Below are 27,239 nucleotides of genomic sequence, written 5' to 3'. Positions count from 1 at the left end.
CACTTATGGCAATGGACCGATCGTCTATGCAGAAAATCAACATGGGAACAATAGCCTTGACACACTGGACCACAGGGACTCAACAGATATAGTCTGAACATTTCTTCCTAAAGCAGAATACACATTCCTTTCAAGTGCACATGGGACATTCTCCAGAACAGATCATATCATGGGCCACAAATCAGCACTCAACAGGTACAACAGGTACAAGAAGTTGATATCACACCCTGTATATTTTTGACCACGACGCTATGAAACTCGAAGTTGACAGTAAGAAAAAATTTGGACAGACCAAAAATACGTGGAGATTATGAACATCCTACTAGAGAATGAATGGAGCAACCAGGAAATTAAAGAGGAAATTTAAAACAAATGAAAATGAAAACATGTTTCTCCAAACCTCTGGGATGTAGCAAAGACAGTCCAAAGGGGGAAATACATAGCAATACAGGCTTTCCTCAGGAAACAAGAAGTCTGGGATCCCTGGGTGATGCAGCAGTTTAGCGCCTGCCTTTGGCTCAGGGCGCGATCCTGGAGACCCGGGATTGAATCCCACGTCGGGCTCTCGGTGCATGGAGCCTGCTTCTCCCTCTGCCTATGTCTCTGCCTCTCTCTCTGTGTGACTATCATAAATAAATAAAAAGTAAATAAAATGTTTTTTAAAAAAAGGAAACAAGAAGTCTCTAATACACAATCTAACCCTACAGCTAAAGGAGATGGAAAAGGCATAGCAAACAAAGCCTAAAGCCTACAGAAGATGGGAAAAAATAAAGATGAGAGCAGAAATAAACAATACAGAAATAAAAAAACAGTAGAATGGAATAACAAAACTAAGAGCTGGTTCTTCAGAATAATTAATAAAATGGATCAAGCCCTAGCCAGCCTTATCAACGAGAAAAGAGAAAAGACCTAAATAAATAAAATCACAAATGAGAGAAGAGAGATCACAATCAACACCAGAAAAATAAGACAGTTATAAGGGAAAACTATGAAAGCTTATACACTAACATACTGGAAGAAATGGAGGAAATGGACAAATCCCTTGAAATGTGCAAATGAGCAAAACTGAAATAGGAAGAAATAGAAAATGTGAACAGACCCATAAATAGCAAAGGAATTGAATCAGCAAGGCACCTGGCTGCCTCAGTGGTTGAGCATCTGCTTTGGCTCAGGTCATGATCCCGGGGTCCTGGGGGATCACGTCCCACATCAGGCTCCCCACATAGAGCCTCATTTTCCCTCTGCCTCTCTGTGTCTCTCATGAATACTTAAGTAAAGGTGCAGCCACTGTGGAAAACAGTCTGGAGGGTCCTCGAGAAGTTAAAAATAAGGGATCCCTGGGTGGCGCAGCGGTTTGGTGCCTGCCTTTGGCCCAGGGCGTGATCCTGGAGACCCAGGATCGAATCCCACATCGGGCTCCCGGTCCATGTAGCCTGCTTCTCCCTCTGCCTGTGTCTCTGCCCCTCTCTCTGTGACTATCATAAAAAATTTTTGAAAAAAGAAGTTAAAAATAGAGTTACCCTCTGATTCCAAAATTAAACAGCTAGGTATTTACCCTGAGGATACAAAAGTAGTTTATTAGATTCAAAGAGGGACACGCAGCCCGGTGTTGGTAGCAGCGTTATCAACAACAGCCAATCTGTGGATACAGCTAAAATGTCCACCGACAGATGAATGGGCAGAGACGATGTGGTAAATATACACACTGCGACATCACTGGGTCATCAGAAGGGATGAAATGAAGCCATTTCCAATGACGTGGGAGAATTGGAAAGACTTATGCTAAATGAACTCAGTCAGTCAGAGAAAGACAGATACCACATACCATACAATTGCATTAACATGTGAATTTTAGGAAACCAAACAAACTGGCAAAGGGGCGAGGGGAGGGATGAGAGAAGCAAACCAAGATACACACTCTTAACCACAGAGAATAAACTAATCAATACCAGAGGAAGGTGGGGGGGGAGGGGAATCAGGGGATGGGGATTGTGGAAGTCACCTCTGACCAGTACCAGGCGTTGTATCCAAGGGTTGAATCACTATGTGGTAAACCTGAAACTATATCATACTGTGTTTACAAACAGGAATTCAAGTAAAACTTTAAAATAATAATTGGTAGTATTGATGAAAAATGTGCGCACTAGAGATAAAATCAGAAAGTCAACTGAAAATCCAAATAAAGAGTATTTAGAGCCACAAAACCCCTCCTTACCTCAGCTCAGGAGAAGACTGCCATGCCTATTCTCACCCAAGTAAAAGCCTGGATTTTGATTCTCTGGGGAGGCCACTGACTTGGTGGAGTCAGGCTATCTTTGAACCCAAAACCTAAATAGAGTGCATAAAACTAAACTGCCCAAGATATTAGGAGTCCCAGTGCAGGCACATGCCAAGACCCAAACTCTAACCATACACAGACATAAGCCTAACCCTACACTTAAGCCTAATGTTAACCTAAACCTTAAACAAGACCTATCACTAATCGAAAACCAAACACAAACCCCAAGACCGAAATGTGGACCAGACTTTTACCAAGTCCCGCAAAACTCACTCAACCCTCTTCCACTGTGGGCGGGACCGCGGGCTGGTGCAGCCGCCCTGGAAACAGTGTGGAGGCTCCTCAGGAAGTTACAAATAGAGCTGTAGGGTCAGTTTGTGTCCCCTGACTTTACTGAACTCACTCCTTAGTTCTAACAGGTTTTGGTGGAGGCTCTCAGGTTTCCTGTTCCTAGTACCACGTCTTCAGCATATAGGGACAGTGTGAGTTCCCCTTCCAGTTGTGAAACCTTTACTGTTCACATCTTAATGTCCTAGAAAGCCCCACAATAGAATAAAAACTGAGTCCAGGTCAAGGGCAGGAAGCCCCTATTAGAATGAGAACAGAGCTCAATGCCCTAGAAGGCCCCATATCAAAATGTAAACAGAACTTGAGGAATTGCTCCAGCCCTCCTGGAGGTCCCAAGACCAGCCCTTAAAACTAAGCTAAAACCCACCTCGGGGTCCAAGTCCCTGCTCCGCTCCGTCGGGTATACTTGGACACAAGCTCGAGCTTGTAAATAAACCCTCATGTGTTTGCATCGGAGTCGACATCTCGGTGGTTTCTCGGATTCGCAATCTTGGGCACAACAGTCTGAGATAAAAAAACAAAACCAAAAGAAGCTCGGACGCAGGCAGAGTAAAAGCAGGGTTCTGAGAGAAGCAGCGGAGACCCGTGGGCCTAGCGGCTCTTCTGTCGAGGCCCCTGCAGACAGGTGGGGGGGCGGAAAACTCAGCCCCAGAGCCAGAGGACCCAGCGTCCCCACCCGCATCCCGCCCATCAGCACGGAGACTCAGGGAGCAGCACAGTGCTGCCCACTGGAGGCCAGAGGCTCTGACGCCCACCCCGCCTCTGACCCCACAGGTGCATCTCCCAGGCAGATGTGCACCTGAGAATCAGTGCCAAGACCCATTCCGAGACCCTGCACAGACCATTCGCTGCCACCAAGTTGTCGGACCACAGAGGCTGCAGAGCTTCAGCTCTGCCTGGAAAGTACGGACTAGATTCCTTTGTACTTTGTGCTTTATTTTCATTTATTTTCTTTGATTCTTTTTTATTAATTGCCTTATTTTAATTTTTCTGTATGTACCGTATATATTTCTTATTTTTACTTTCATGGTACTTTAATTGTTTTTCTTACTTTGGGATTTAGCATCTTTAACAAGCAGGCAAAAATAATCTGGTGGGTTTTTTTTTGGGGGGGAGGGCAGTTGTTATTGTTTTTCTTGTTTTTTCTTTTTCTTCCTTCTTTCTTTTCTGGAAAAAATAATGAGATGGAGAAATTCACCTCCATAAAATAACATGAGGTTCTACTCACAGCCAGGAAGTTCATCAATACACATATATGATGTCTAACTACAGTTTAAAACAATGATTATAAAGACAGCAGCTGGGCTAGAAAAAGAGCACAGAAGACAACTAGAGAAACCTTTACTGTAGAAATAAAAGAACTAAAATCTAGTCAGGCCATCGTTAAAAATGCTATAACTGAGATGCAGTGCCAAGTGGAAGCCTTCAAAACAAGAAAGGTTATGGACCACAAGACAGACGTAGGGAAGTCAGCCACTTATTAAAACAATAATATTCATATCATGGGAGACTCAGAAGATGAAGAGATAGAAAAGGTGGGACTTGCTCAGACATTAGAAATGACAAATACCCACCATTTGCTTCAAAGTGGATGGAACTGGAAGGTATTATGCTGAGTGAAGTAAGTCAATCGGAGAAGGACAAACATTGCATGTTCTCATTCACTTGGGGAATATAAATAAGAGTGAAAGGGAATATAAGGGAACGGAGAAGAAATGTGTGGGAAATATCAGAAAGGGAGACAGAACATAAAGACTCCTAACTCTGGGAAATGAACTAGGGGTGATGGAAGGGGAGGAGGGCGGGGGTGGGTGTGAATGGATGACGGGTACTGACAGGCTGAGCACTGTGTGTTGTTCTGTATGTGGGCAAATTGAACACCAATAAAAATAAATTTATTATTAAAAAAAAGAAAAAGAAAGAAAAAGTGGCATCTGGGTGGCTCAGTCACTTAAGCTTCTGCCTTAGGCTCAGATCACGATCCAGGTCCCAAGGCAGGCTCCCTGTTCAGCAGGGAACCTGCTTCTCCCTCTCCATCTGCCCCTCTCGCTCTTGGTTTTTCTCTCCTCTCTCTTTCAAATAAATTAATGACACCTTTAAAAAGAAACAAACAAACAAACCCAGAAGGACAAAAATCTCCCATGTAGAAGAATTTCAAAGAAGTTGTGCAGACATTCCACCCTCAAGTTGATTAGCATAGCTTCCCACTCTTATTTCCGGAATACACATAGTAACTTCCTTCTACAAAATATAATATGAAAATCAGTATATAAAATTGATACAATAATAATAATAATAATAATAAGAAGAAGAAGAAGAAGAAGAAGAATCACTTTACTATGGAGAAAGCAGACACACTACCTCAGCAAGATGATCAGATCGATACGAGGACTGATAAATCATGTTGATAATATCTATCCTTTATATGATATAATGAAAATGGCAGTATATCTCTGTATATAATCCATAAAAAGAGTTTAATCATGAGATAAACAACAGACATTTCCCAACTGAGGTAAATTTTACAAAATACTCTACTTCTCAAAGTGTTCCAGTTCAATGATAACAAGGAAAGGCTGAAAGACTGTCACAATCCAGAGGAGCCTAAGAAAACATGAGTACAAATGGAATGGGATATGAGGGATGGTAATTTAGCAAAAACTAAGGAAATCTGAATAAAGTATGGTCTTTGGTTAATGAGAATATTTTAATATTGATTCAAGGCTAATATTTGTACCTTCCTAATATACCACCACCATCATATCCCTACCCCACACCATCCACCCCCACACCATCGGCCCCCAGCAAGGACCCAGTGCAGCTGCCCCCTGTGGGACATGCTCAGCCTCCCTGGGGTTCTCTGGATACCCTGCTCCCATCAGAAGCCCAATTCTCCCATAGAGAACCCAGAGGTTGCAGGGAGGAAGGAAGGCAGCGATCCCCGAAAGGCTGGGGGTAGGTGAGTGGTGCAGAGGACACATTGGGCCCTGCCCTCGCCCACTGTCCGTCCTGGAGGGCGGCACACCCTGCACAGGACACCAGCCCCTAACCCAGAGGGACCTGGGCTGACCTGGCTCTGCGCTCTGTGGGAGCTAGGTTGATTTGAGCCCCTCCCAGGCCCAACACAAAGACTAATGGGATCCAGGTCCCCATGGTCCTGGCCAGCCCTGGATTCTGGCCCCAGGCTGAGCGAGCCCTCTCACAGGTGGATGTGGCCTCCTGGGCCCTGGGCATGCCCCACAGATCCAGGTCACTAACCTAGGGCAAGCCGGGGGATCCCGGGACACCCCAGGGTGGGGAGTGGATGGATAGGCCGGTTGGCCCCACCCGACCCCACACCAGGAGGCAGGCTCTTCCAGGTATTGGGGCCCCAGAGGGCCCAAGGCAGGTGTCCAGCTGCCCTGCGGGTCCCAGTACAGGAGCCCATGAGCTGCAGGTCCAGGTCATCTCTGCTGTCCTCAGAACAGTCACTCAGGCTGAAATCTCAGGACACACGCCCCCACCCGGAGTCCACACATGTTCCCACAATGTGGACTCTAGCACCCGCCCCTCCACACCGTGTGATTCTTGCCCTCCCCTAAAGGACAGAAAGGTCTCCCTCCCCAGGGGAAGGCGCGCATTAGGCTCTGAGCCCCTTTGCTGTAGAAAGTCAATAAAGTGTTGTGCGAAAATGCACAGCCAGCCCGTTTCTGTGTCTCCCAGAACTCTGTGCATGGGGCGTGGAGAGACACCCAGAGAGGAGGAAGGGGCACCATCCAGGCCCCAAACAGCCCCTGCAGGGGCGCCGCCAGGTACACAGAGCTGACGTCCCCACGTGCCATCCAGGGGCAGCCAGACGCCAGGGTCAGGACCCCACAGACTTTGCTTGGACTCAGGCTGTGTCCCCTGGGCCAGGGGGGGCTGGGACAGAGTGACAGCCAGGGAGCTTCAGGTCACCAGGGTCTGTGCACAGCGACCAGGAGGTCTGTGCACCCTCTGTCCTGATGAACGAGGATGGCCGAGTTCCGGGGCACTTATTCCCCTCCCCGCATCCCCGTGCCTGTGTGCCTGGGGCACAGAGGGCCTGTGGGGCGGTCAGCGTGGCCCTGGAAGGGATGTCAGGACACCAGGCCCTGGTGTTGTGCCCAAGATTGTAAATCAGGGAAACCACCAAGGAGCCCACACCGATGGAAACTCCCGAGGGTTTCTTTACAAGCTGGAGCTTGGGTGAAATTGCACCCAACACAGCGCAGCAGGGACGTGGATCCCGAGAATAAGAGGCATAGCAGCTTTATAGGGGCCAGTGGCCCATGGGATACGCAGAAAGTTGCACAGTCATGATGGTCCACACGCAGGTGGCCAATTGAATTACACCTTACCAAATAGTATCCACTTGAGCTGGCCTATTACTTTGGTCAGAATCGTCGCACAGTTTTGGGGGGCACAAAGCAGGGTTACATTGTTATGAGCCGATTTCCGAATAGGGTGTGCCCAGCGGCCTGACTAGGGTGGGGCAGCGCCTTAAGCAAAAAGAAGCTCATGTGAGGGTCATAGGGGAGGAGGCGGGTGTAGCACAAAATGGAATCAGTCCTGCTCTGCTTGTCCAGGGGTAGGGGATTTTTGTTAACTTTCCTGGGTCCCACACTTGCAGCTCACGTACCTGGGCCACCCTCACCAGGTGGACTCAGCCTGCACACCTTGTGGTGCTGGATCTCTCATACCAGCGTGTGGAGGGCACCCTCCTCGCCCTAGTGAGTAGGGGCTGGGTGAGCATGGGGCTCGCCAGAAGGCCTGGCAGCACAGGGGACCAAGAACCCCAGCCCAGACCCCAACTCGACTCCCACACACAGGCAGCAACAGGGCTCCCCGCCATGGGCAGCTACCTCCTCAGGATCTCCCCCCAGGGCGGCGCTGAGGTCTGGCTCCCTGCTGGAGAGGCATCGGGGAGAAGAGAAACAGCAGGCGCTCAGTGGGACCCCCTGCCGGACATGGGAATTTGGCCAAGTCGGACCTTCCAGCTCAGCTGACTCTCCAGCAGAAAGTCACTGCAGGAGCGAGCCCCCAGTCGGCAAGGAGAGCCCAGCTATCTGCCCAGCGCCAGCACCAGAAATGATGTTGTGCCAACCATTTCGGCATTTGGGTGACCCAGCCAGAGGATCAGATAGCTGCACGTGATATCTGCATGTGATAGTCACACACACAAGCAAAAACCAACAAAAGTCGGAATCCCCCCAATGTTGTCAAACAGCAGCCGGATGGTTACATATACGACGCTGTGGTCCCCAATAGGATACATGGTAGACGCTATAAACCATGACTACAGAGGTACTGGAGGCACGGAGATGTGCCTGCTGGGTTTCAAAAAGGAGCACAGAGAGGCAGGAAGCATCCTACGGAGGGGGTGTCCCTCCTAGGAAAGGACACCAGGTCCCTGTGTAGGCTACAGATGGTGAAATCTGTCCTCCTCTCTTTCAGCTTCTGGTTTTCCTCCTCTTTTGTTCTTCCTAATTCTAGTTTAGCCTCCACCCTGCATCCAAGACAATGACCAAAGAGGCTTCGTTATGACATCGCGTCCTAAAAGGAGGCCGAGCTCTGGCTACCGGGTTCAGAAATGGTCATTGCCTAGGTGTATGCTGATCCCCCGAACTTGTGGCTTCACGGCTTTTCTCTCCCTGCAGAACGAGGGGAACCACAGGTCTTACAATGAAAGACGCCCACTTCCCATCGAGCGGGACTATCCCTTGTGGAGGACCTCATCTGGGCCAAGTAGTACAAGCGGGGCGATCAAGAATAGTTCGCAGGTGAGACATAAGCAAACACTTACCTTTGATGTCATGCTTTATTTGTTCATCCATTTATTATTTGTTAAATATTTTCGTTTCATGTCCTCTCTATACCCAACATGGAGTTCAAACTCACAACCCTGAGATCAAGATCCCCCAACCAGGCCAGCCAGGCACCCCAGTGCCATGTTTCATAACTCTTTGCTTCCTTGCCTATCTCTGCATCGAACTGGAACATTGAGTCCTGGACGGGAAGCTTTAGTTACCTCCGAATCCTAGAACGTTCTCACTGTATCCCATTCCTAGATTGACATTTACCATTGAATAGCACTTTAAATAAATAGTCAGTAAAATAACTACTACAGTAAAGGAAATTATCAACTTTTCACTGTGTGTGGGCCCTGCTCCCTGGGCTCCCAGGGAAGCTATGGTTTCTTTCACATTGATCAGGTCCAAATGACTCCACCACACCTCAAAGCGTGGGCTCAGTTTCTGCCCTGACACATGCAAGACCCCTGCTTCAATTAACATGTATCAATCAATCAAAGAGAGCCTGACTGGCTTGGTGTTGTTCGTAAGAACATGGGACTCTTGTTCTTGGGGTAGCAAGTTCTAGCCCCATGTTGGCTGTAGAGATTACAGAAAAATAAAATCTTAAAAACAATCAATCAGTTGATCTTGGGGAGACACAGCCCGGATCCCACAAGGGCAGAGAGCCAACTGACAGTTCTACGCACAATATTATAAGCAGCAGTGCACAAAATCTGAACTTTCAGAAGTCTCCTAGAGTGGGGGACACACCAGCCTTAAGGTGTTCAGGTGGAGAAGTAGGGGGCAGTCCCTGGAGCGACAGGGTGGGCTCAGGATCCCAGGGGTCCCAAGGACAGTGGCGCCAACTGTTCCCAGGCATAGGAGCAGGAACCCGGCTGAGAGCAGCGGGACTCGGGCCAACTGTCTGCCCTGTGTGGCCATAAGCTGCAAACCCTGTGCAGTCACGGGGCCCAGTTCCTGGGACCGGCCAGCAAAGGCCAGGAGTGCGAGGACACCCTCCCTGGCAGGAATAGCACAGGTCTCCACCAGGGCAGCCCCTAAAATTTGGAGTTTTAAAATTCAGTCACTTGTCTGTGTGGAGGCTGAGAAAATTGAGGCCGTTCCACTTTAAGTTCACGGTTAGCACAAGAACTGCCGTCCCAGGACCCTATGAATAAGAGCTAAAATTTACATTACTTCAGTTACAGGAAAAAAAGAAAAAAACAGCTTACAGCTTAAGGTCCCAGAAAGCCCCATATTAGAATGAGAACAGAGCTCAATGCCCTTGAAGGCCTCATGTCAAAATGTAAACAGAACTTGAGGAATTCCGCCAGCCCTTCTGGAGGTCCCTGAGACCAGCCCTTAAAACTAAGCTAAAACCCACCTTGGGGTCCAAGTCCCTGCTCCACTGTGTGGGGTATACTTGGACCCAAGCTCGAGTTTGTAAATCAACCCTCGTGTGTTTGCATCGGTCTCGGCTCCTTAGTTGTTTCTCCAATTCAGAATCTTGGGCACAACACCCGCAAGTCCCCTCCCCACCTGGGCTGATCCCCTGTCCCCTCCAACCCAGGCTGACCCTCAGTCACCTCCCGCCCACAGCAGCTCGGCACAGTCCCTCACAGAGGTCTCACGGCCACGGTGGGCACTCTGGCCGTCCCCGGCCTCCCAGGAGAAGAAAGGAGGTTTCGGTAGGACACACTACCATGGTGGCCCCAGGGCTCCCTGCCCAGGATGGCAGCTGGTGACAGGCCGTGGTCTGTGTCCCTGATGCCAGCTCCTCCTCCCGGTTTTCCCACAGGAAATGAAGGAGGAGCCCTCGTCTCCTCCAGGGACATCACGCAGATAGACCTGGACATCAACAGGACGTTCGGCAGCCAAATCATGTTTTGGGACTGTTAGGGGGTGGGGTGAGGCTGCTGAGTCAGGGGGCTTCAGGGCCCCGGGGAGTCCCAGAGGCTTCTGGGTAGGGAACACAGGGCTTAAGAGGCCGGGGGAAGCAACAGCAGCCAGCAACACACCACTGTATGGTAGGGTGCCGGGGATGACCACCGTGCCCCAACCCCAGGGCTTCGGGGATGAGGAGGTCACTACGTTGGCACCTCTAGGGGTTTCCATGCGAGCTGAAACCCTAAGGGGTGAGGGACGGCCCCTTGAAAAGCAGGGGGCTGTGGTGGGGCCGTGGAGGGCAGTAACCGGACCTGGGGGCCAGGCGTCATGGCCATGGCTGGAGCAGGACACACATCGATCCGATGAGGGTCGGACGGGTCAGGGTGACACCCACACTTGGTGTTTTATATATATCTAAATTCTATGCATTTAATTTGAGACAATTTGCAATTTGTAAACATACATAGTATGATGACCCCCAGATAATGCCTCCGGTCCAGCCAGCGCCCTGCACTGACCACACGGGGACCCCAGGGGCAGGTGTCACAGCAAACCCCAGACTGAGGTCGCCTTTATCTGTAGACGTATCCGTGTGCATCTGAGAGAATGTGGATGCCCTGTGTCGGCAGGCCCCCCACGCCATCCCCCTCATTCCCCACCCCCACACCATCCCCCTTCATCATCATCCCCAATGGCATCCCACCTATACCATCCCCCTCACACCCACACAGCCCCACACAATCCCCACCCACACCACACCCCCACCATCCCCCCTACACCATACCCCACACTCCACCACCATCATACCCCTGTCCCCACAACATCCACCCCCACACCATCTGCCCCCAGCAAGGACCCAGTGCAGCTGCCCCCTGTGGGACATACTCAGCCTCACCAGGGTTCTCTGGATACCCTGCTCCCATCAGAAGCCCGGGTTTCCCATAGAGTACCCAGGGGTGGCAGGATCGAGGGAAGGCAGGGAACCCCGACAGGGTGGGTGCAGGTGAGTGGTGCAGAAGACCCACTGTGCACTGCCTCAACCCACTGTCCCTCCTGAAGGGCGGTACACCCTGCATAGGACACCAGCCCCTAACCCAGAGGGACATGGGCTGGACCTGGCCCCATGGCTCTTGTGGGGCTGGGGGGATATGAGCCCCCCCAGGCCCAAAACAAGACTAATGGGATCCAGCCCCCATGGCCCTGCCAGCCCTGGATTCTGGCCCCAGGCTCACGAGTCCTCCCACAGCTGGATGTGGCCTCTTGGGGCCTGGGCATGCCCCACACGTGCCTAGGTCGCTGAACCTAGGGCAGGCTTGGGATTCCGGGACACCCCAGTTGGGGATGGAAAGGGGTAGGCTGGTGGGTCCCCACCACACCAACACCAGGGGCAGGCTCCACCAGGTCTTGGGGACCCCAGGGGACCCAAGTCAGGGTCCAGCTGCCCTGTGGGGACCCAGCGCCAGGAGCCCATGAGCTGTAAGTCCAGGTCAGCTCTGCTGTCCTAAGAACCGTTCTCAGCTGAAACTCAGGACACGTCCCACCCTGAGTCCAAACATGCTCCCAGGTGGGGAATCCAGCACTACCCCCGCCCCACATGTGATTCTTGCCCTCCCATAAAGGACAGAATGGTCTCCCTCCCCAGGGGAAGGCACGCACCCTTAGCTCTGAGCCCGTTTGCTGTAGAAAGTCAATAGAGTGCTGTGTGTGCAAAAATGCACAGCCAGCCCCTTTCTGTGTCTCCCAGAAGCTCTGTGCAGAGGGTGAGGAGAGACCCCGAGAGAGGAGGAGGGGCTACATCCACGCCCCAAACAGCCCCTGCAGTGGCGCTGCCAGGCACACCCAGCTGACATCCCCACGTGCATTCCAGGGGCGGCCAGACACCAGGGTCAGGCCCCACAGACTTTACTGGGACTCAGCTGTGCCCCGCAGGCCAGGAGTGGCTGGGACAGAGTGACAGCCAGGGAGCCTCAGGTCACCAGGGTCTGTGGAAAGTGACCTGGGAGGTCTGTGCTCCCTCTGTCCAGGGGGCCTGGGGTTGGCTGTGTTCCGGGGCACTTCCACCCCTCCCCGCATCCCCATGCCTGTGTGCCTGGGGCACAGAGGGCCTGTGGGGTGGTCAGCGTGGCCCTGGAAGGGATGTCAGGACACCAGGCCCTGGTGTTGTGCCCAAGATTGTAAATCAGGGAAACCACCAAGGAGCCCACACCGATGGAAACTCCCGAGGGTTTCTTTACAAGCTGGAGCTTGGGTGTAATTGCACCCAACACAGTGGAGCAGGGACGTGGATCCCGAGAATAAGAGGCATAGCAGCTTTATAGGGGCCAGTGGCCCATGGAATACGCAGAAAGTTGCACAGTCATGCCGGTCCACACGCAGGTGGCCAATTGAATTACACCTTACCAAATAGTATCCACTTGAGCTGGCCTATTACTTTGGTCAGAATCGTCGCACAGTTTTGGGGGGCACAAAGCAGGGAGGGTTACATTGTTATGAGCCGATTTCAGAATAGGGTGTGCCCAGCGGCCTGACTAGGGTGGGGCAGCGCCTTAAGCAAAAAGCAGCTCATGTGAGGGTCATAGGGGAGGAGGCGGGTGTAGCACAAAATGGAATCAGTCCTGCTCTGCTTGTCCAGGGGTAGGGGATTTTTGTTAACTTTCCTGGGTCCCACACTTGCAGCTCATGAACCTGGGCCACCCTCACCAGGTGGACTCAGCCTGCACACCTTGTGGTGCTGGATCTCTCATACCAGCATGTGGAGGGCACCCTCCTCTCCCTAGTGAGTAGGGGCTGGGTGAGCATGGGGCTCGCCAGAAGGCCTGGCAGCACAGGGGACCAAGAACCCCAGCCCAGACCCCAACTCGACTCCCACACACAGGCAGCAACAGGGCTCCCCGCCATGGGCAGCTACCTCCTCAGGATCTCCCCCCAGGACGGCGCTGATGTCTGACTCCCTGCTGGAGAGGCATCGGAGAGAAGAGAAACAGCAGGCGCTCAGTGGGACCCCCTGCTGGATATGGGAATTTGGCCAAGTCGGACCTTCCAGCTCAGCTGACTCTCCAGCAGAAAGTCACTGCAGGAGCGAGCCCCTAGGTCGGCTAGGAGAGTCCTAGCTATCCTACCCAACGCCAGCACCAGAAATGATGTTGTGCCAACCATTTCGGCATTTGGGTGACCCAGCCAGAGGATCAGATAGCTGCACGTGATATCTGACATGTGATAGTCACACACACACCCAAAAACCAACAAAAGTCGGAATCCCCCCAATGTTGTCAAACAGCAGCCAGATGGTTACATATACGATGCTGTGGTCCCCAGTAGGATACATGGAAGATGCAAAAAACCATGACTGCAGAGGTGCTAGAGGCACAGAGATGTGCCTGCTGGTTTCCAACAAGGAGCACAGAGGGGCAGGAAGCATCCTACGGAGGGAGGCCCCTCCTTGGAAAGGACATCATGTCCCTGTGAAGGCTACAGAGGGTGAAATCTGTCCTCCTCTCTCTTAGCTTCTGGTTTTCCTCCTAAATGCCATTTTCCTCAATCATAAGACCAAAAATTTATTTTATGTTTTTAAATTTCTTTTTATTGGAGTCCAATTTGTATGAATTCTTCCTTCAGCAAGGGTGTCATTCAGGAGAGAAGGAGAGATCATGAATTCCCAGACAGGCAAAATATAAAGGAGTTCACTTAACCAGTGACCACTTAACCAGTCCAGTAAGGAATTTTAAGAGGGACTCTTCTAGTGGGGGAAAAAAAGAGACCAAAAGCAACAAAGACTAGAAAGGACCAGAGAACGTCACCAGAAACTGCAACTCCTCCTGTAACACAAAGGCACAAGTTCATATCTTTGAATAATCACTCTGAATGCCGATAGACTAAATGTTCCAATCAAAAGATATAGCGTATCAGAGTGGCTTAAACACAGGATCCGGGATGCCTGGGTGGCTCAGGGGTTGAGCATCTGCCTTTGACCCAGGCTGTGATCCTGTAGTCTGGGATTGAGTCCCATATTGGGCTCCTGGTGGGGAGTCTGCTTCTCTCTCTGCCTAATTTTCTGCCTCTCTGTCTCTCTCTCTCTCTCATAAATAAAATTGTTATTAAAAAAACAAGATCCATCTGTATGCTGCCTACAAGATGCTCACCTTAGACCTATAGACACCAGCAGATTGATAGTCAGGAGAGGGAAAATCATCTACCACGCTAATGGATATCAAAAGAAAGCTGGAGGACACATACTTATATCAGACAAACGAGATTTGAAACCAAACCCTGGGGGACACATGCTCAGTGGTTGAGCATCTGCCTTCGACTCAGGGTGTGATCCTGGGATCCCAGGATCGAGTCCCACATCGGCCTCCCTTAGGGGAGCCTGCCTCTCCCTCTGCCTATGTTTGTGCCTCTGCTTCTCTGTGTATCTCTCATGAATAAATAAATAAAATATTTAAATCTCAAAAAGAAAGAACAAATACTGTAAGAAGAGATGAAGAAGAACATTATTTCATAATTAAAAAGACTATCAAGATCAAACAACTAAATATTTATGCTGCCAACATGGGAGTACCTAAATATAGAAACCAATTAGCAACAAACGTACAGGAACTCACTGATAATAATATCCTGACAGAGGATTTCAACACCCACTTATGGCAATGGACCGATCGTCTATGCAGAAAATCAACAAGGGAACAATAGCCTTGACACACTGGACCACAGGGACTCAACAGATATAGTTAGAATATTAGATCCGAAAGCAGAATACACATTCCGTTCAATTGCATATGGGACATTCTCCAGAACAGATCATATCAGGGCCCACAAATTAGCCCTCAACAGGTACAACCGGTACAAGAAGGTTGATATCACACCATGTACATTTTCGGACCAAGGCGCTATGAAACTGGAAGTCGACAGTAAGAAAAAAATTGGACAGACCAAAAGTACTTGGAGTTTATGATCATCCTACTAGAGAATGAATGGAGCAACCAGAAAATTAAAGAGGAAATTTAAAACAAATGAAAATGAAAACATGTTTCTCCAAACCTCTGGGATGTACCAAAGGCAGTCCTAAGAGGGAAGTACATACCAATACAGGCCTAGCTCAAGAAACAAGAAGTCTCCAATACACAACCTAACCCTACACCTGAAGGAGCTGAAAAAGGAATAGCAAACAAAGCCTAAAGGCTACAGAATAAGGGAAAAATTTAAGATGACAGCAGAAATAAACAATACAGTAACAACAAAACAGTAGAATGGAAAAACAGAACTAAGAGCTGGTTCTTCAAAATAAATAATAAAATAGATCAAGCCCTATCCAGCCTTATCAACGAGAAAAGAGAAAAGACCTAAATAAATAAAATCACAAATGAGAGAAGAGAGATCACAATCAACACCAGAAAAATAAGACAATTATAAGGGAATACTATGAAAGATTATACGCTAACAAACTGTAAGACCTGGAAGAAATGGACAAATCCCTAGAAATGTGCAAATGAGCAAAACTGAAATACGAAGAAATAGAAAATATAAACAGACCCATAACTAGCAAAGGAATTGAATCAGCAAGGCACCTGGGTGCCTCAATGGTTGAGGCATCTGATTTGGCTCAGGTCATGATCCCGGGGTCCTGGGGGATCAAGTCCCACATCAGGCTCCCCGTATGGAGCCTCATTTCCCTCTGCCTATACCTCTGCCTCTCTGTGTCTCGCATGAATACATAAATAAAATCTTTAAAAAAGAGAACAGATACAAAGATGTGAAAGGACCCAAGTAAAATCACAAATGAAAAAAGAGAAATAACAACCAACACTAGAGAAATACAAACGATTATAAGAGAACATTATGAAAAATTATATGCCAGCAACCAAGAACCTGGAAGAAATAGATCAATTCCTGGAAATATATAACATAGCAAAAATGATAAAGGAAGAAATAAGAAACTTGAACACACAGATAACCAGCAACGAAATGAATCAGCAATGAAGAATCTCCCAACAGGAGACGCTTAGATCAATAGAATTGAATGGAAAGCCGAAACAAGATACAAACCTGTAACTCTATGATCCATTAATCGACAACAAGGCAGGAGGGAATATCCAATGGCACAAAGACAAGTCTCTTCAACCAACCCTAACCCTGACCCCAGGATAAGAACAAATGGTGTTGGGAAAACCAGGCAGCCACATGCAGAAGAATCAAACTGGACCACTTTCTTACACCATATATATAAAAAATAAATTCAAAATGGATGAAAGACCTAAATGTGAGACCTGAAACCAATCAAAGAAGAAAAGATAGGCAGCAAAGTCTTCAACATTGGACAATGAATTTTCTTTCTAGATATGCCACTGAGGTGAGGGAACAAAAGCAAAAATGCTATTGGGACTTCATCAAAATGAAAAGCTTCCACAAAGTGAAGGAAACAACCAAAGCTAAAAGGCAACATACAAAATGAAAGGAGATATTGGTAAACAACACATCCAATAAAGAGTTAGTATGCAAAACACATAAAGGAAATATTAATCTCAAGATCCTAAAAACAAATTATGCAACTGGAGATGGGCAGAAAAATGAATGGACTTTGTCTCTGACAAGACAGCCAGATGGCACCAGACACATGGAAAGACACAAAGCGTCACCCATCATCAGGGAAATGCAAACCAAAACCACAATGATATGTCACCTGAGAGCCGTCATAATGGCTAAAATTAACAACACAAGAAACAACAGGTGTTGGTGAGGCAATGGAGAAAGGGTAGCCCCCTTACACTCCTGGTGGGCATGCGAACAGATGTAGTCACTGTGGAAAACAGTGTGGAGGGTCCTCGAGAAGTTAAAAAAAAGGGGGATCCCTGGGTGGTGCAGTGGTTTGGTGCCTGTCTTTGGCCCAGGGTGCGATCCTGGAGACCTGGGATCGAATCCCACTTTGGGCTCCCGGTGCATGGAGCCTGCTTCTCCCTCTGCCTGTGTCTCTGCCTCTCTCTCTGTGACTATCATAAAAAAAATTAAAAAAAAGAAGTTAAAAATAGAGCTACCCTATGATTCCAAAATTGCAGAGCTAGATATTTACCCCGAGGATACAGAAGTACTTTAGTAGATTCGAGGAGGGACACGCAGCCCAGTGTTTGTAGCAGCATTACAACAACAGCCAAACTGTGGATACAGCCCAGATGTCCATCGACAGATGAATGGGCAGAAAGATGTGGTAAATATACACACTGCGACATCACTGGGTCATCAGAAGGGATGAAATGAAGCCATTTACAATGACGTGGAAGGAGTGGAAAGGATTTATGCTAAATGAACTCAGTCAGTCAGAGAAGACAGATACCAAATACCATACAGTTGCATTCACATGTGAATTTTTTAGAGTAGCAAACCAAGATACACACTCTTAACCACAGAGAATAAACTAATAAATACCAGGGGAAGGTGGGGGGGATGGTGAGTCAGGGGATAGGGACAGTGGAGGGCACCTGTGACAAGTACCAGGCGTTGTATCCAAGGGTCTAACCACTATGTGGTAAACCTGAAACTATATCATACCGTGTTCACAAACAGGAATTCAATAAAACTTAAAAATAATAATTGGTAGTATAGAGGAAACATGTGCGCACAAAAGATAAAATCAGAAAGGCAACTGTAACTCCAAATAAAGAGTCTTAGAGCCACAAATCCCCTCCTTAGCTCAGCTCGGGAGAAGCCTGCCATGTCTATTCTGACCCCAGCAGAAGCCTGGATTTTGATTCTCTGGGGAGGCCACTGACTTGGTGGAGTCAGGCTATCTTTGAACCCAAAACCTAAATAGAGTGCATAAAACTAAACTGCCCAAGATATTAGGAGTCCCAGTGCAGGCACATGCCAAGACAGAAACTCTAACCATATACAGACATAACCGTAACCCTACACTTAAGCCTAATGTTAACCTAACCCTTAAACAAGACCCATCACTAATCGAAAACCAAACACAAACCCCAAGACCAAAACACATTCACTGAACCTTCCTGCCAACCCTCACCCTAAATCCTAAACCTATTCTAAACCCTTAACCCTGACCCCTACCTTAAATCTAACCCTAACCTCTAACCCTAACCTTAACTTAATGTACTCAAATCCTATCCTAACCTTAACCTGTACCCTAACCCTAACCCTCTAATACTAATCCTATCTCATACCCCAAACTGTACTCTAACCTGTACCCTAAAACTAACTCCTAAACCACTCCCTATACCTATCTCTTACCCTTTTCCAAAACCATACCCTGACCCTGACCCTGACCTGACCCTAAACCCTAACTAAACACTAATCATAACCCTAGCCCTAACCCCTATCCTAAACCTAACCCTCGCCCTAACCCTAAACCTAGCCCTAAATTTTACCCTAACCCCTAACCCTTACCCCTAACCCTAACTCACACCCTAACACCTCACCCTAACTGCAAACCTAAGCCCAACCCTAACTGCAACCATAACCCTAACCCCACCTCCAAACCTCCTGCCCTATCCCTAAAGCCTAAACCCTAACCCTAACTCTAAATACTGTCACTAACCCTAACCTCATTCCCTTATCCCTAACCCCCATCCTAACTCCTAACCACTGACCCTTACCCTTATCCCTCACCCTAACCTCTAATCCGTAACCATAAGCTTAATCACAAATACCTAACATCTAACCTAAGCCTAACCACCAACTGACTCCCCTCCCCTGATCCTATCATTCATTCTACCCATTCACATACCCTGTGGTTCTGAGTAGTCACTTCTGATGTGGACGAGGCCCCCAACAGCGCCTCCAAAGTCCTCCAGGGGGTCCTGAGGAAGCAGGGCTCCTGTGAGTGTGGACATGGCCCCACGTGTTCCTGAGTGATAGTCAGCGGGTCCTGAGGACGGCGGGTCTCCTGTCACTGTGGACTATGCCTCACATCCTCTGGAAGACTCACAGAAGGTCCTCAGGTGGCCGGGGGCTCCTGTCAGCCTGGACATGGCCCCACGTCCCCTGAAAACTCACCGCGGATCCTGAGGAGGCTGTGGGCTCCTGTCAGCATAGACGCAGCCCCATATTTCCTGAAGCTTTAGTGCAGGTCCTGAGGAGGACGGGGTTCCTGTCAGTGTTGAGGTGACCCACATTTTCCTCAAGCCTCACCATAAGACCTGAGGAGGCTGGGGCTCCTGTCAGCATACATGTGGCCCCAAATCTTCCCAAACCTTCACAGTGGGTCCTGAGGAGGCTGGAGAATCCTGTCAGTGTGGATGAGGCACCCACATTTTTCTTAGGCTTCACCAAAGGCCCTGACAAGGCGGGGGTCTTCTGTCTGCATGGACGCATCCCATATTTCCCCAAGTCAACACCGGGTCCTAAGGAAATCAGCATCCTGTTGTGTCGATGTCACCCAACGTCCTCCCAAAGCGTCACCGAGGGTTCTGAGGAGGCAGGGGCTCCTGTCACCGTGAATGCGGCCCCCAGCTTCCAGAAGCCTCAACTTATGTCCTGAGGTTGCCCAGGTGCTCCTGTCAGTGTTGATGCGGGCCCACATCTTCCTGAAGACAACCCCTGGGTCCTGAGGCGGCCCAGGGGCTCCTTTCAGTGTGGATGTGAGCCCACAATTTCCTGAAGCTCGGCTCATCAGCATGGACGCGTCCCCACGTCCTCCTCAGGCCTCCCCAGCACAGGCTGGCTCCTGTCAGTGCAGGCAGAGGAGGCGTATTGCACATTCATGCCCCCTGGGTGGGGCCTGGGCTCCGGCACCCCGTGTGGGATGCTCAGGCGCTGCAGGAGGCAGCGGGCACTCCAGGGGCCACACCTGCCTCCTTCCAGGCTCCAGCTGTGGCCTGTTAGTTTCAGAAACGTCTCACTTAAATAGAGCCCAACACCCGGCTTCCCCAGAAATACTTAAGGACACGGAATTGGAGCCCACAGAATGCGAAATGAAATGTGGACCAGACTTTTACCACGTCCCGCAAAACTCACTCAACCCTCTTCCACTGTCAGCGGGACTGCGGGCTGGTTGGTGCAGCCGCCCTGGAAACAGTGTGGAGGCTCCTCAGGAGTTACAAATAGAGCCTCCCTGCGACCAGCAGGTGAATGGCCTGAGCTCACTCCGAAGATACAGATGCAGTGAGAATCGGGACATCTGCATGTCCCGATGTCCACAGGATCCGGGTCCATAGTAGCCACACGGTGGGAGGAGCCTCGGTGCCCTCTGGCAGATGATGGATAAAAAGTATGGGAGATAGATGATGGTCATAGAGAGAGGAATGGTACTCAACTATCAAAGAGAAGGAAATCTTGCCATTTGCAATGACGTGGATAAAACTAGAGGGATCAGGTTAAGTGAAATAAGTCAGACAGGAAAGAGAATGACCGTGTGGTGTCACTCATAAGTGGAATTAAAGAAGCAAAGCAGATAACAACTGTGAAGGGAAGGAAAAACAAATAAGATGAAAAGAGATGCAGGAAATATAGACTCTTAATGATAGGAAACAAACTGATGTTCATTGGAAGCAGGGTTGGGAGGTTAACAGGGGACCGGCATGAAGGAGGGCACGTGATGTCACGAGCACTGTGGTTATCTCCAACTGGTGAATCCCTGAATTCTTCCTCTGAAAGTATAATACTCTATATGTTAATTAATTGGGTTTAAATTAAATTAAGTTAAAAAATCAGTTGTATCAGAGTACGTTTCCTTCTGGACTCTCTGTTCTGCTCCTCCAGCTTATGCTGGGACCAACCCTCGTGGGTCTGGTTTGTTTAAGTAGGCGTCAGGCCTCGTCCATGGACCAGCCCAGGGCTAGAACTCACAACCAGGAGATCAGGACCAGAGGTGAGGTCAGGAGTCCAATGCTTAACCGACAGAGCCAGGCGGGGTCCCGAGGACAACACTGCTTTATCCTGTGTCTCTGTGACATCGTTTGAAATAGGAAACTGCTGCATCCGGATCTGTACTGCTTCTCCAATACTGATTTGCTGTCCGGTGTCATATTTCGGGGCAGATGGATGTTATGGGTTTTTTTTTCCCTATTTATAGGATCTGCCACCATGATTTGACAGGAATAACATTGTAATTGAGGGTGCTTCAGGAACTGCGGACATTTTTACAAGATGAGGGTTCCAACCCACGAGCCCAGGACGGCCTCCCAGAGCCTGGTATGGCTCAGTGCACAAGTCTTGTGCTCTTTGGTTCAGTCTCATTATTTATTCTCTGTGATGCTCCTGAGAAGGGAGTCACGTCCATCATTTCTTTCCTGAATGCTCATTGTCAGGACACAGCAAGCCCCACAATAGAATAAAAACTGAGCCCAGGCCAAGGGCAGGAAGCCCCTATTAGAACAGATCTCAATGCCCTTGACAGCCCCATACCAAAATGTAAACAGAACTTGAGGAATTACACCAGCCCTTCGGGAATTCCCCGAGACCAGCCCTTAAAAATAAGCTAATACCCACCTCGGGGTCCAAGTCCCTGCTCCGCTCTGTCGGGTATACTTGGACACAAGTTCGAGCTTGTAAATAAACCCTCGTGTGTTTGCATTGGTGTTGGCTTCTCGGTGATTTCTCAGATTCGCAATCTTGGGCACAACAGTCTGAGATAAAAAAAAACAAACAAACAAAAGAAGCTCGGACGCAGGTAGAGTGAACACAGGGTTCTGAGAGAAGCAGCGGAGACCCGGGGGCTTCGGGGCTCTTCTGTGGAGGCCCCAGCAGACTGGGGGGCGGGATGCTCAGCCCCAGAGCCAGAGGACCCAGCGTCCCCACCGGCATCCCGCCCATCAGATTCAGGACTCAGGGAGCTGCACAGCGCCGCCCGCTGGAGCCCAGAGGCACTGACGCCCACCCCGCCTCTGACCCCCGCAGGTGCAACTCCCAGGCAGATGTGCACCTGACAATCAGCGCCAAGGCCCATCCCCAGACCCCACACAGACCATTCGGTGCCACCAAGTTGTTAGACCACAGAGGCTTCAGAGCTTCAGCTCTACCTGGAAAGTAGGGTCTATTCCTTTGTAGTTTCTGCTCTAATTTCAATTATTTTCTTTGATTCTTTTTTATTAATTGCCTTATTTTAATTTTATGTATGTACCTTATATATTTCTTATTTTTACTTTTATGGTAGTTTAATTGTGTTTCATATTTTGGGATTTAGAATCTTTTAACAAGCAGGCCAAAATAAATTGGTGTTTTTTTTGGAGGGCAGTTGTTATTGTTTTTCTTGGTTTTCTTTTTCTTCCTTCTTTCTTTTCTGGAAAAAATAATGAGATGGAGAAATTCTCCATCATAAAATAACATGAGGTAGTACTCACAGCCAGGAAGTTCATCAATAAACATATATGGTATCTAACTACAGTTTAAAACAATGATTATAAAGTTAGCAGCTGGGCTGGAAAAAGAGCACAGAAGAAAACTAGAGAATCCCTTACTGTAGAAATAAAAGAACTAAAATCAAGTCAGTCCAACGTTAAAAATGCTATAACTGAGATGCAGTCCCAACTGGAAGCCTTAAAAACAAGAAAGGTTATGGATGACAGAGGCAGACGTAGGGAAGTTAGCCACTTATTAAAACAATAACATTCATATCATAGGAGACTCAGAAGATGAAGAGAGAGAAATGGTGGGCCTTACTCAGCCATCAGAAATGACAAATACCCACCATTTGCTTCAAGGTGGATGGAACTGGAAGGTATTATGCTGAGTGAAGTAGGACAATCGGAGAAGGACAAACATTGTATGTTCTCATTCATTTGGGAATATAGGTAATAGTGAAAGGGAATATAAGAGAAGGGAGTAGAAATATGTTGGAAATATCAGAAAGGGAGGCAGAACATAAAGACTCCTAACTTGGAATTGAACTAGGGGTGACTGAAGGGGAGGAGGGCAGGGTTGAGGGTAAATGGGTGACGGGAACTGAGGGGGACACTAGACGGGATGAGCACTGGGTGTTATTCTGATTTGGCAAACTGAACACCAATAAAAAATAAATTTATTATTTAAAAAAAGAAAGAAAGAAAGAAAGAGTGGCACCTGGGTGGCTCAGTTACGCTTCTGACTTAGGCACAGATCATGATCCAGGTCCCAAGGCAGGCTCCCTGTTCAGCAGGGAACCTGCTTCTCCCTCTCCCTCTGCCCCTATCACTCATGTTTTTCTCCTCTCTCTCTCCTATAAATAAATAACATCTTTGAAAAAGAAACAAACAAACCCAGAAGGAAGAGAAATCTCCCATGTAGAAGAATTTCAAACAATTTGTGCAGACATTCCACCCACAAGTTCATGAGCATAGCTTCCCACTCTTAAGTGTGCAATACACAAAGTAACTTTCCTCTACAAAATATATTTAGAAAAACCTAAAATAATAATGATAATATAATAATAATAATAATAACAATAATGAATCAGTTTACTATGGAGAAAGCTGACAAACACTACCTCAGCAAGATGATCAGATCGATACCAAGACTGATAAATCATGTTGATAGTATCTATCCTTTATATGATATAATGAAAATGGCAGTATATCTCTGTATATAATCCACAAAAACAGTTCAATCATGAGATAAACAACAGACATGTCCCAACTGAAGGAAATTTTCAAAATACTCTACTTCTCAAAGTGTTCCAGTTCAACAAAAACAAGGAAAGGCTGAAAGACTGTCACAATCCAGAGGAGCCTAAGAAAACAGGAGGACAAACGGAATGTGATATGAGGGTTGGTAACTTAGCAAAACCTAAGGAAATCTGAACATAATATGGTCTTTGGTTAATGCGACTATTTTAATATTGATTCATTAGCTAATCTTTGTACCGTACTAATATAAGATATCAATAATTGGAGAAATTGAGTGCAAGTGCATGTGAATGCACTGTACTATCTTCTCAATTTCCCTATAAATCTTTGTTTTTTTCCTAATAAATAAGATTTATTTTGAAAATTAACTTAAATGAATCAGGCTCCAAGTGTGAAGACATTTTAAGAATAGTTGAATTAACTTTTGCCTTATTCTTAAAGAGTTCCTTTGATGGAAACAAAGTAAGAATTTTAGATCAGAAGGAAAGAAAAACACTTATGAACACGTATAATGCCTCCTCAACCTGAAAAGCAGGAACGGATAATAAATAACAAAAATCAGATAAAAATAATTCTAGTATAATAGACACCATATTGCAAGTGCATTTAAATTTAGCAATGCATAACATTTATTTCCTTGACATTTGTCTTCCAAAGAGTTCACAGTGTTTCAGTGTCAGTTGAAATAGGGGAAGAATCTCAGGGATGAATCCTTCACATAATAATAGGACCATTGGTACTAATGTCTCTCAGTTCGTTCCAAATCCATAAAGATGCATTTCCTGATGAGTGACTGAACTGTGAAGAAAGAGATGAGAAACCCTCATCCCTCTGAATTACTTGTGTCAGAATATTTTAACCATAGTACTACGGATAGTAGTAAATTATCCTTATTAACAGGAAATACGTCTCAGATTGGAATCTCAGCAATGAGATGCGCTGAGAAAAAATGCTTTAACTCGCTCCTCATCTTTTAAAGACAAAAGAGAGGTTTTCTATGTAGAAAGACAGTTGTCAAGATAGCCTTAGGGAATAAGAGTCTGCAGCATCGAACCCCGCTGCACAGCTAGGACGCTCGTGCTCCAGGTCTTCCTGATCCCAAATCCCTGGGCCTGTCCCCCAACACAGGATGCCATGCTGAGGTCATTTGCAATGGCTCTCTTAGGAGCTCTGGGGAAGGGGGAAGGATCTAGATAGGATGGGACAGGACACATGGAGGCCTAGAAAATTAAGGCCATTCCAATTTAAATTCAGTGTTAGCACACGCCCAGCCATCCCAGGCTCCTGTGAAGAAGAGCTGAATTTTACATTACTTCAGTTACAGGAAAAAAAACAAAAGTTTACAGCTTAATGACCTAGAAAGCCCCACAATAGAATCAAAACTGAGCCCAGGCCAAGGGCAGGAAGTCCCTATTAGAATGGGAAGAGAGCTCAATCCCTTGAAGGCCCCATATCAAAATGTAAACAGAAATTGAGGAATTGCTCCAGCCCTTCTGGAGGTCCAAGAGACAAGCCCTTAAAACTAAGCTAAAACCTACCTCGGGGTCCAACTCCCTGCTCCGCTCTGTCGGGTATAATTGGACACAAGCTCGAGCTTGTAAGTAAACCCTCGTGTGTTTTCATCGCTGTCGGCTTCTCGGTGGTTTCTCGGATTCGCAATCTTGGGCACAACAGTCTGAGATAAAAAAACAAAAACAAAAGATGCTCAGACGCAGGTAGAGTGAACACAGGGTTCTGAGAGAAGCAGCGGAGACCCGGGGGCTTGGGGGCTCTTCTGTGGAGGCCCCTGCAGACTGGGGGGCAGTATGCTCAGCCCCAGAGCCAGAGGACCCAGAGACCCCTCCCGCATCCCGCCCATCAGGGTCAGGTCTCAGGGAGCAGCAGAGCGCCTCCTGCTAGACTCCAGAGGCGCTGACGCCCAACCCGCCTCTCACCCCTCAGTTCCATCTACCAGGCAGATGTGCACCTGATAATCAGCGCCACAGCCCATCCCCAGACCCGGCACAGACCACTCACTGCCACCAAGTTGTTGGACCACTGAGGCTGCAGAGCTTCAGCTCTGCCTGGAAAGTAGGGTCTAGCTTCCTTTGTACTTTGTGCTTTATTTTCATTTATTTTCTTTGATTCTTTTTTATTAATTGCCTTATTTAATTTTTATGTATGTACCTTATATATTTCTAATTTTTACTTTCATGTTACTTTAATTGTGTTTCATATTTTGGGATTTAGAATCTTTTAACAAGCAGGCCAAAATAATTTGGTGGTTTTTTTTAGAGAGCAGTTGTTATTGTTTTTCTTAGGTTTTCTTTTTCTTCCCATTTTCTTTTCTGGAAAAAGTAATGAGATGGAGAAATTCACCTCCATAAAATAACATGAGGTAGTACTCACAGCCAGGAAGTCCATCAATACACATATATAATGTATAACTACAGTTTAAAACAATGATTATAAAGATAGCAGCTGGACTGGAAAAAGAACACAGAAGAAAACTAGAGAATCCCTTACTGTAGAAATAAAAGAACTAAAATCTAGTCAGGCCAATGTTAAAAATGCTATAACTGAGATGCAGTCCCAAGTGGAAGCCTTAAAAACAAGAAAGGTTATGGATAACAGAGGCAGACGATAGGGAAGTCAGCCACTTATTAAAACAATAACATTCATATCATAGGAGACTCAGAAGATGAAGAGAGAGAAAAGGTGGGCCTTGCTCAGCCATCAGAAATGACAAATACCCACCATTTGCTTCAACGTGGATGGAACTGGAAGGTATTATGCTAAGTGAAGTAAGTCAATCGGAGAAGGACAAATATTGTATGTTCTCATTCGTTTGCGGAATATAGGTAATAGTGAAAGGAAATATAAGGGAAGGGAGTAGAAATGTGTGAGAAATATCAGAAAGGGAGACAGAACATAGACTCCTAACTCAGGGAAATGAACTAGGGGTAATGGAAGGGGAGGAGGGCAGGCGGTGGGGGTGAATGGATGATCAGCACTTGGTGTTCTTCTGTATGATGGCAAACTGAACACCAATAAAAAAATAAATTTATTATAAAAAAGAAAGAAAAAAAGAAAGAGTGGCACCTGGGTGGCTCAGTCAGTTAAGCTTCTGCCTTAGGCTCAGATCATGATCCAGGTCCCAAGGCAGCCTCCCTGTTTAGCAGGGAACCTGCTTCTCCCTCTCCCTCTGCCCCTCTCGCTCATGCTTTTTCTCTCCTCTCTCTCTCAAATAAATAGAAAACATCTTTGAAATAGAAACAAACAAAAAACCCAGAAGGAAGAAAAATCTCCCATGTAGAAGAATTTCAAACAATTTGTGCATACATTTCACCGTCAAGTTCATGAGCATAGCTTCCCACTCTTATTTCCAGAATACACATAGTAACTTCCTCC

General features: G+C 47.5%; 1 long non-coding RNA gene across 2 annotated transcripts; it reads right to left on the bottom strand.

Annotated features, from left to right (window-relative positions):
* LOC125754767 (uncharacterized) lies at positions 1-27,239 on the bottom strand. Of its 2 annotated transcripts, none has more exons than XR_007409582.1 (4): positions 27,171-27,239; positions 25,388-25,524; positions 19,037-21,875; positions 1-623 (listed from the first exon to the last, which is right to left on the bottom strand). It is a non-coding gene; the product is annotated as an uncharacterized LOC125754767 (long non-coding RNA). The 2 variants fall into 2 exon arrangements; XR_007409581.1 differs by lacking the exon at positions 1-623 and adding an exon at positions 2,026-3,130.

Source organism: Canis lupus, unplaced genomic scaffold (genome assembly GCF_003254725.2).
Source record: "Canis lupus dingo isolate Sandy unplaced genomic scaffold, ASM325472v2 SANDYSCAFF106, whole genome shotgun sequence".
Lineage (NCBI taxonomy): Eukaryota > Metazoa > Chordata > Mammalia > Carnivora > Canidae > Canis > Canis lupus.
Note: the sequence above shows the minus strand (reverse complement) of the source record. Positions and strands in the feature narration are given on the sequence as shown.